Source organism: Nicotiana tabacum, chromosome 18 (genome assembly GCF_000715075.1).
Source record: "Nicotiana tabacum cultivar K326 chromosome 18, ASM71507v2, whole genome shotgun sequence".
Lineage (NCBI taxonomy): Eukaryota > Viridiplantae > Streptophyta > Magnoliopsida > Solanales > Solanaceae > Nicotiana > Nicotiana tabacum.
Window position 1 is genome coordinate 131858523 of NC_134097.1, and position 10806 is coordinate 131869328.

At 39.1% G+C, this 10806-nt stretch overlaps 1 long non-coding RNA gene across 1 annotated transcript; it reads left to right on the forward strand.

Moving 5' to 3' along the window:
- Positions 1-6710: 6710 nt before the first annotated feature.
- LOC107784218 (uncharacterized) lies at positions 6711-10401 on the forward strand. Its single transcript, XR_001647648.2, has 2 exons — positions 6711-7579; positions 10189-10401. It is a non-coding gene; the product is annotated as an uncharacterized LOC107784218 (long non-coding RNA).
- Positions 10402-10806: the final 405 nt, after the last annotated feature.

The window sequence follows — 10806 nt, forward strand, 5'->3', positions numbered from 1 at the left end:
GATGATGCAAAGTATGCGAAAAGGGTTTAACAGAAAGATTCCGAGAATTTTGGCTGTTGCGTAAGGTTATGTCAATGAGAGATAAAGAATCTTGGTGGATTCAGAGTTGTGTAATAGTGGCTTCAATATAAGTGGGAAAGTCTCACCGCCTATGATTGGGTTGCATGGTTAACTACTTGCAAAGTTTCTGGTTATTAGCATATTATGGGTTATTTCAGCTAAGGGAAAATAACATAAGTGGTAATTAGAGTAAAGGAATTGATAAAGGTGTGCTAAAGTTAGCCTTATTGGCCCATGTTCAGGCTTTGGAAAGATTCAGGATTTATGCTTCGTACAGAGGTGATTTGCAAGGGAAGTGATTCAGTCAGGTGCTTTATTGAGATGGGTGTCCATGTGCCAACGGAGCCTTGGAGTTGATTATAGTCAGGACCAAGCCAGAGCGGGTGACTCTCAACAACGTTCCTAGTGGATCCAAAGGTTAAAGAGTGGTGTCTAAGGATTTCGAGTCCATAAGTATGGTTAAGAATTGAGCTTTTGCAGCGGATCATAATAAGAGAATCAGAATGTTGTATGAAACTTTCGACTTGCAGTGTAGCATTTGGGGGAATGGGAGGAAATAGACTTTTAATACATAGCGAGATTATCTGAATAGGTATACCAGTTGAGGATGCATATATGTGCACAAGAAAGGTAAGAGATGGTTTGTGGGATTTGAGATAACATGGTCTCGTGAGTCAAGGTTCCTCGGGGTGAGAGCGGATGGAGTGTGTTATGTGTCGAATTGAGTTATTATTATTTCTGAGGCAGTTGAGGATAAATTAGAAAAGGTTGGATTGGTTAACCGTGGTTGAATTGGCATGCTGGTGGCAGTGATCAGTTCCTTCACCGTGATTAAGTTATGCATGTGATTTGTGACAGTACGTGTAAGGCTTGACGACCGCCGTGATTGATCCTATTTTGGAAGTATTCAACTATTGTGGCCTGTTATGGGTAGGCGGATCTCGGAAGGGCTATGGTGGCTTAGACCACTACTTGAGGATTTGCATGTTCTACGGTTATGAGGATTCACTCACGTGATGCTATGGTTCTCCTGAAATGAGTTAGGTGAAAAGTTTTTATATGATGAAGTATTAATCTATTAGTGGTCCAGGAGTTATGATGAAATTCTGGTGCTGTCACATATTGGCGTGGTAGGTGCGGCGAGTGGTATGGAACTTGAAAGTGAGGATCAAAGTTGTAATTCAGTATTGACAAGGATGTCACAAGCTCGGATGAGCAGGAAAGGGATTTTTGAATGTTTAGAGTAAGCTGGCATTGTCTTCAATGTCGCCTAAGATCGGTAATTTGTGAAAAAGGCTTCGCATCCTGGTTAAGGATTCTTGATCGCTTTTCAACATTATTACGGCCGGTAGTATGTATGTACAGACCTATTATCTGTTACGAAAGGTCGTGGGAGCGTGCCCCACGGGGAGGTTGTATCAGTGTGGCATGTAGTCACTTGATTGATTGAAGAATTAAACCAAGTATGAAGATTGTGGTGATATCGTTAATTTGAGAATTGATGCCCGGAGGGCACTCGATTTATTGGGTTGTTGATTGTGGAGGATTACTCCGGTTATGATGGTTGTTCCTGTGTGTATGGGAGAAAAGAGGGTTATTATGGACCCAGGAAAGATTATGGACTTAGTTCGGTACAATCAGAATCGGCTTGAGGTCTGTGAATGGATTTAAGTACGAATATGGGCTCTATATCGGGCCGGATGTGTTCATTTCGGCATAGCGCTCCTTATAGAGTAGTATTCGGACATTGGATGTTATTTCGTTGTTGGTTGTTTCATGTAATGCTATATTGTGCCATGTGAGTTGTGAACGACTCGATAACTTTCTTATGTGTTGAGATTCCACGCAGCGATGGTGTTATGTGAGCAGAATGGCTCTTTAGTTTCAGAACATATATCGCACCTCAGTTGAGCTTGAGTTTGTGGCTTATGGTGCTATATGTCTCCCCAGGGATGGTATTATGCACTTAGTGTGCTTAGGACCGATATTCAGTATTTTGTTGTAATGAGCAATTTAGCTTGGTGTGTATCTCCTTATGTGAATTTTATTTGTGGATCGGTGGCACACTGCCATGGGTATGTTGCTTGGATCGGGTTGCACGCCGCAACCGTATGATGTTGAGTACAGTATTTTGTATTCTAATTTTTGTGTGTTTTGTTTTCCATTTTCTAAGGAAAGTCCATATTAGCAGCGTGAGTTGAGTAGTCCCTTCCATAGTTCGGTTTCCTTATGTATCGCGTTCGAGTTGGTAGCCTATTGGCACATTGTATCATCATATGAGACTTTTGGTCATGTCAGGGGTGGCTTGTTTCCTGAGTAGTTCGTACTGGTTGAGATAAGATTATTGGATCTAGGATCAGTGCGATCAGATTATATAAAGTATATCAAGAGAAAATACCATTAAGTGGTTTAGAATGAGGTAATGGTTCTTGTCAGGAGTATAGCCTCAATGATTTGTTGACTCGGCCAGTGGTTATGAATTTCTGCACGTCTCTTCCGTCGTGGTAGTATTGTAAGAATTGGAACGAGACTTATACATTTCATAAGGTGCATTGTCAGCATCAGGTTCGGGGAATGTTAGTTATTATGATTAGAGAATGTTAATATGGTCATGTGGAGGATGTGGTGCATGGTGAGAATTCGACAAAGATATGCAGTAATGTTCTGGAACACTATATAGTGATTGATGCGGTGTTCAAATACTGGAAGCAGGCCTCGTAGAGAATTTCGGATGTTGAAATTGGGTTCTAAGCTTATTTGTTGAATAAAGGAGAATATCTTCAGATTTGATCAAGTTAATGTGCTCAACTGAGCTATGGTAGCATGTGTATGTGCTCAAGGTGTTAAACAGTGATTTCGGACAGCTCCAATACAGTACTCAGCACGTTCGAGGACGAACGTATGTTTAAGTGGGAGAGAATGTAACGACCCGACCGGTCGGGCTCTAGCACGTCGTTCGATAGTTTGAGGCCGTGAGCAGCTTCACGTTAGGTATTGTGACTTAAACGCATGGTCGGAATTGAATTTGGGGAAGCTCGGAGTTGATTTGGAAAGGGAATTCCCATTTCGAAAGTTTTAAGTTGGAAGAAATGACTAAGATTGTATTTTTGAGTAAACGACCTCGGAATCGGGATTCGAAGGTTCCAACAGGTTTGTGATGAATTTCGGACTTGGGGGTATGTCAGGATCGGGTTTTGGAAGACCCAGGAATGTTTCGGCACCTATTGTGGAAGTTAGCATTTTGGAAGAATTTCATAAGTTGGGTTGTAGTGCACTTCAGTGTTATCGATGTCTGTTTGGGATTCCAAGTCTGGGAATAGCTCTGCATGGTGATTCTAGTATTGGGAGCCTGATCGGAAGTGAATTCGGAGGCTTATAGGCCGTTTTGGAGTCATTTGGCTAAAGATAGAAACTTGAAAGTTTTGAGAAGTTTGACCGGAAGTGTACTTTTTGATATCGGGGTCGGATTCTGACTTAGGAAGTTGGAGTAGGTCCGTAATATCAAATATGACCTGTGTGCAAAATTTGGGGTCAATCGAACGAGATTTGATAGGTTTCGACATCGAATGTAGAAGTTTGAAATTCTAAAGTTCATTAATCTTGGATTGGAGGTTGATTTATGATTTTAGCGTTGTTTGATATGATTTGAGGCCTCAAGCAGGTCCGTATTATGTTATGGGACGGGTTGGTATGATTGGTTGGGGTTTCGAGGGCCTCGGATGGATTCCGGATGGTTAACAGATCAAATTTAGAATTTGAAGAAGGACTGAAGCAGCTGGTATCTGGTGTAACCGCACCTGCGAGATTTTGGCGGCAGGTGCAGAGCCGTAGGAGCGGCCTAGGTGCCGTAAAAGCAGGAGTGTCTGGGCTAGACTGAGACAGCAGATGCGGTCATCTTGTCATGGAAGCAGGGCCGCACCTGCGGAAGGAAGGACGTAGATGCGGAAGTTGGGGGCCTGGAGAAGAACCGCAGAAGCGGTTAGTGGGTCGCACCTGCACAACCGCAGAAGTGGATAAGTGACCGCATGTGAGAAAATACTGGAGGCAGTGAGGTTATTTTAAATTGGGAGTTGGGTTCATTTCAACCCCATTTCTTTCATTGGAGCCGATTTTGGAGCAACATTGTGGTGCCATTTTCATCACCAAGCATGAAGTAAGTGGTTTATGTTAATTTTGAGTTAAATACATGATTGTATATGGATTTGAGCATGAAAACTTGAGGAAAACTTAGGGTTTGAGGGAAAACCTAGAAAATTAGTATTCTTGGATTTTGACCACGATTTTGGACATGAAATTGAGAGCAAATTATATATTTGAGTTCGTGAGGTTATGGATAGACCTTATCTTCGAAAAATTTCGGAATCCGGGAACTTGGGCCCGAGGGAGTTTTTGTCAACTTTTCGATTGGAGTTAGGAATTGTTAAATTGGATTATAATGAGTAATTGAACATATACTAATGAGTTTACATAATTATTGGCTAGTTTTGGAGCGTCGTGCGTCAATTTGAGTCTTCGGAAGGACGTGGGATACCGGTGATAGATCTTCGGAGCGAGGTGAGTCTCCTTTCTAACCTTTTAAGAGGGAATTGTACCCATAGGTAAATTAATTGGATTGTGATTCTATTTATGGGGGCTACGTACGCACGAGATGACGAGAGTTCGTGCGTAGCTACTATTATGTTTAAGTCCGGGTAGTCTAGGATCCAAAAGCATGCTATACTTGGAATATTTGTAATCTTGTTGATAGTTTGAATTGCTTAAATCAGATCAAATTAGTAAATGAATTTCTAAAAAGATTAAACTTCATTTTCTTGAATTGTTAAAAAAAGAATTGACTTTTCTTTGGATAATTGTTCCTTGATGACTTCTTGATTGACTGTCTGTGTGTGTTTAATTTTCTAACTGGCCGAACACCTCAGCAGATTAAATAGATGCATTTATGGTTCGCGCCATTCGACCCTCTGGTAGTGCACAGTTTAAATACCTGTTGGATCGGGCCGTACGACCTCGGCATGTTTTGTGCATGCTTGTAATGCTTGCTTGAGATTTATGAACTGATACTGCCCCCTTCCCCCCGGTCTGAGATAAATTGATAAATAATAGATTATGAATTTGGAGACTTCTTAATATAAAAAGGAATGTTTACTTGTTTCGTGAATTACTTTAATTTACTATTGTTTTTAATAAATCCATGATTATTTGCATTATTAATATATTACTATTGAACCACTAGTAAGTGTCAAAGTCGACCTCTCGTCTCTACTTCTTCGAGATTAGACGAGATACTCACTGGGTACATGTTGTTTTCATACTCATACTACACTTGCTGTGCATTTGTTCCACATGCGCATGTAAGTCTAGTGGCATAGTTTGGCGCAACGGCATGGTTGATACTGGGACTTAGGCGAGCTATACCTCTCGAGACGATCCGTAGCCAGCAAAGTCTTTTTCAGAGTATTGTACTATATTTTCTTTTCTGTCCATTTGTATTCCGGACAGTTATTGTATTTTATTTCATTTCCTAGTAAATGCTCATGCACTTGTGACACCGGGTTCTGGGATGACTAAGGGGTATTTGTATTAATTTCCTAAACATTTCTATTTAATTTGAAACGGTTATCTTTTACTAGTAAGATTGAAGAAAAAATCATAGTTTTAAAAATTACTACAACAAGGCCTAAATTAAGTATTTATGATTAGCTTATCTGACAGCGGTGTCCGGCGCCATCACGATCCTTGTAAGAGGGAATTGTCATCATAGGTGAATTAATTGGATTGTGCTTCTATTTGTGGGAGCTACGTATGCACGAGGCGACGAAAGTCCGTGCGTAGGTACTATTATGTTTAAGTCCGGGTAGTCTAGGACCCAAAAGCATGTTATACTTGGAATATTTATAATCTTGTTGACAGTTTGAATTGCTTAAATCATATTGAATTAGTAAATGAATTTCTAAAAAGATTAAACTTCATTTTCTTGAATTGTTAAAAGGATAATTGTCTTTTTTTTGGATAGTCAATCAAGAAGGTATCAGGGAACAATTATCCTCTGGCAGTGCACAGTTAAAATACCTGTTGGATCGGGCCGTACGACCTCAACATATTTTGCGCATGCTTGTAATTCTTGCTTGAGATTTATGAACTGATATTGCCCCCCTGGTCTGAGATAAATTGATAAATAAAAGATTATGAATTTGGAGACTTCTTGATATAAAAAGGAAAGTTTACTTGTTTCGTGGCTTACTTAAATTTACTACCGCTTTTAATAAATCCATGATTATTTGTATTATTAATATATTACTACTGGACCACTAGTAAGTATCGAAGTCGACCTCTCGTCTTTACTTCTTCGAGATTAGACGGGATACTCACTGGGTATACGTTATTTTCGTACTCATACTACACTTGCTGTGCATTTTGTTGCACAGGCGCATGTAAGTCTAGTGGCCTAGTTTGGTGCACCGGCATGGTTGTTATTGGGACTCAGGCGAGCCGTACCTCTCGAGACGATCCACAACCAACAGAGTCTCTTTCAGAGTATTGTACTGTATTTTCTTTTCTGTCCAATTGTATTCCAGACAGTTATTGTATTTTATTTCATTCCCTAGTAAATGCTCATACACTTGTGACACCGGGTTCTGGGATGGCTAAGGGATATTTTTATTAATTTCCTAAACATTTCTATTTAATTTGAAACGGTTATTTTTTACTAGTATGATTGAAGGAAAAAATCATAGTTTTAAAATTTATTACAACAAGGCCTAAATTAAGTATTTATGATTGGCTTGCCTGACAGCGGTGTCCGGCGCCATCACGACCCTAAGTGGATTTTGGATCGTGACAGAAGAACCCTAACTCCACCAACCCTATAGAGACCTAAGAACTCCCAAGCGCCCACTACCCCTCAAAACCCTAGAGAGCCATCAGCCAGGGACCCATAGGAAAAACCCTTCATCATCACCAAGACAAGAGCAACTCCTCATCGCCTACTTCATCTCCAAGATCCGTCATCGCCCCCAACCTCCATTAATGAACCGGCCTGCTTCCATCAACAAGAACACCAGCAGCCGTCGCCTCTCACTCTTCACCACTCACTTGAGACCACTTATTTTTCAATCTCAACAATTTACTTTCTTGGCACATTTGCAGAAGCTTTGTTCACAAATATACATCCTATTTACTACCATGAAAGACCAGTGGCAATATCGTTAAAACTTCCAGTAAAACCAGCCAGAAACAACTTATTTTCCAGTTTTCATCACTACCGAGTTCCCATTTATCCAGCAAGGTTATTGTCGTGGTCAAGTTTTCTGTTCCTATATCAGATCTAAGCAAAATGGAGTTCCAGTTAGTGCGGCTTTCTGTTCGAGTCTCGTCCACCAGATCTGAAGAGAGGAGTCGATAGTCAGTCGAGGTTCTACTCGTGGTTGCTATTGCGGTTCGAGGTTATTGTTGTTTTCCAATCCGAACAATCGATAATTATAGCAAGAGGTTCTTTATTAAACGAAGGTTGCTGTGTCAGGTTCATTCCCCTCTTCCTCTTATTCCTCTTAATTGTTTGATTAATGTTTGATTAATATGTGATCAAATCATGGCACTGCTCACTCTCTTGGTTTCATTAATTTTAATCTCTTCTACGTGTTTTGTTAATTTTGTTCTCTTTCTAAGTTCATTCCCTTCATCCTCTTTATTATTTTTTTTTATGTTCATAGCTTGTTAATTTTAAAACAGCAAGTGAAATATTTAGGTTTGGATAAATTAATTTTCTGCCACATATGAGAACAAAGGGAAATGAGGGTGATGAAAAGTTTATGTCAGAAAATGCTTTACGTTTAAGTGAGTGTCATTGATTAGAAAAATATAATAAAAATTAACTCTTAATAAGATATTATATTTGTAAGTATGTGGGTCACGCTTATTGATTAAGTTGTGGAAATAATAAATTCATGGGTCATGGGGATAGTAATTGATCTGCTTTCACGTTATAGGAATTGGGAATGGTTTAATTAAATAAAATGAAAGGTCATTAGAAAGTCACACATGGAATGAATGTTTTATTTAGCTTTATTTATTTCTGTTTTCATATTTACCCGCTAGTAGTACGCTTAGGCCGACTACGCTTGGGTAGGCAAGCCTTAGGATTTTTGTTAGTTTTGAGGCGAGAGGTCATTCCCTTAGTTAAATTATCCAGGGAATGCCCTGAAGGATTTGTATATATTTTATTCCGGGGAATGCTCCGTAGTATTCTGTAATTGGAGGCCAAAAGTGAACTCGTAGTATTTTTATTCTTATTTTATTTTTATTGTTATCTTTGTTTTATTATATGGGAACGATCTTGAGCTTCTTATGTGTTAATTTTCCCATTTTTGTGTTTATTACCTCAATTCGAATATTTTAAAAGTCAACTTGATCATGTACGCAACTGTACTAGTTACGGGACTCGGGGAATGCCTAACACCTTCTCTCCGAGTCAAATGAACCCCTTACCTGAATCTCTGGTGCAAATTGGTTTAAGAGTCAAACGTGTTTTGAAAGGAAATTGTTATTTTAAAAAAATGGTGATCTGGCACACCGAAATCAAATGTCAGGTGGCGACTCTTAAAAATCCTTCGAAACACAAATTGTTGTCACTTCAAAATTTAAAACCCTTTCAAGCTTCAAAATCACTTTATATATTTTAAAAGGGGTTAAGAGGTGTAAAAAATGAGTGTGACATCTTTGGCGACTATGCTGGGGAGTTGCAGGTTCGAGCTAGTACTTGATCTTGTTGGTTTTTTAAGGATATTTGGTTGAGGTTTTTATGTGTTTTGTTTGCTTTATTTGGTTTTTATTTTGTTTATGTCGTTTTATTGTTTGCTAGTTGCTTATTTGTTTACGTTTTTTCCTTTTTGTGTTACTACTTTATAACTGCCATCATTTGCATAACTATGAGTCTTCTTTCTGCAACAAGTCTTCCAGAGTACGTTTGAGCGTACAAGGCCTTTTGTGAGTCACCCGTGTCTTTAGGGGGTGGCGTGGGAGCGTGGAGTTGGCGGACAGCTAGAGCAGCCACCATCGACCACGTGCTGCCCCGAATTGCCTTGTCTAGCGAACCCCAAACTTAGGTCAGCCTTTAGGTCATGCTTGTTTGCATCATATCATTTAAACTTAGCAGGGATCGGTTCCAAGCACCATGTCCCGTTGTAGGAAGTCTATCCAAATTATGTCAAAACGGGCCCATGGCCCAAAAAGACATTTAATCATCCCTATGTGTTGCATGCTGCATTCTTTAAGGGTATAAAGGTCATTTGGCGGACCAATGATGGTTGAGGGTAAACGAGAAAGAAAAGAGGGTGAAGTATAAAGATGAAGCAAGTGGGGCCCAGTTACATTTTTCTTTCACAACTTTTTCAAGAAAAGACAAAAAATAAAAATAAAAAATCCAAAAAGATTTTGCACTTTCCCATCATTTTCCAAAAAAAATTTTTAAAAAAAAAGAAAAAGAAAATTCAAAAAGATTTTACATTTTCCATTATTTTTCAAAAAGACAAAAAATATAGTTTTTCAAAATTAATTGTATTTTTTTAAAAAAAAAAGGCTTTCTCCCATGTCCAATCTGCCCGAACTACGCAAACCTGATTCTCGTCTTTCGTGGCGGGATACGTAGGCAACCCACATAGGGTCCGATCTTCCTAGTAAGTCTTAGGTTCTTGGCTTCACGGGGTCTTAGCCAAATTTTGCATGTCTAGCCACGTTTGGCCACACCATTCTTGCAAAATGGGGTCATTTTCGCAAAAATGGTTCATTGACCCATGTCTCGGAATCCTGAGTTTGCAACTAAGTGTCATAATACCTTAAGGTCCGTCCTTTTGAGTTTGCATCTTTAGCCACTTCTGGCCATATTGGTCATTTTTGCGAAGTAATTTTTAGGACCACAATTATTGGGAGTTTGAAGCCATATAAGCCTTAGTGAGGTATTTTCATGTCTTAGAGGCCACTTTTATTCAGTTTGCGCTAATAGCCACTCTTAGTCATGTAGGTCATTTTGCAAAATAACCCAATCATGTCTTGCATGTATCTAATAGGAGGTATTGTCACGTCGCATAGTGTCTTGAGTCACTAACTCTATTTGGTCTTATTTTTCTCATTCAGATGTGGATCCATGTACCAGAGCTCGAGCATGACAGATACCCCGGGACCATCACATTCAGGAGCTTGTTTTTTTACTTTCTTGTCTTGTCTAGTAGTTTTGAGTCTTTTAGGTGGTGTAAGAGTTTGTCGAGTCTTTTGTCATTGTACTTCCCATTTGTATTTTAAAAAAAAAATTGGTTATAAATGAAAAATCCAAAAAGCTTTTTGTTTTTATCTTATTTTGTCCATTACTTTTCCAGAACTACGCTTGATCTGATTCATGAAGGATATGATACGTAGGCAACCTACATAGGGTTCGATCAAATCATTATTAAAAAAAAGGAAAAAAAGAAGAAAAAAAAGAAAAACGTTGTGGGATGTGAGAAATGAGAGAAAAGAAAATAGTGACAATTAGACAGAAAAGTGAGGAAGGAAAATGAGCATGCCAAGAAGTGCTAGAAAAGAAAGAAAAGAGAAGATTGAAATGAACAAAATTGGGATGATGCCAAATGACCTTATGACCCTCAAAGTCATTCTAGAACCGTTAATTGTTGCCAGGGTCATTGCCCGCAATGTGATATTTCTATCTGATAAATGCCCTAACGCTAACATGTTGGCTTTGTTTTGCTCCTCTTTGTT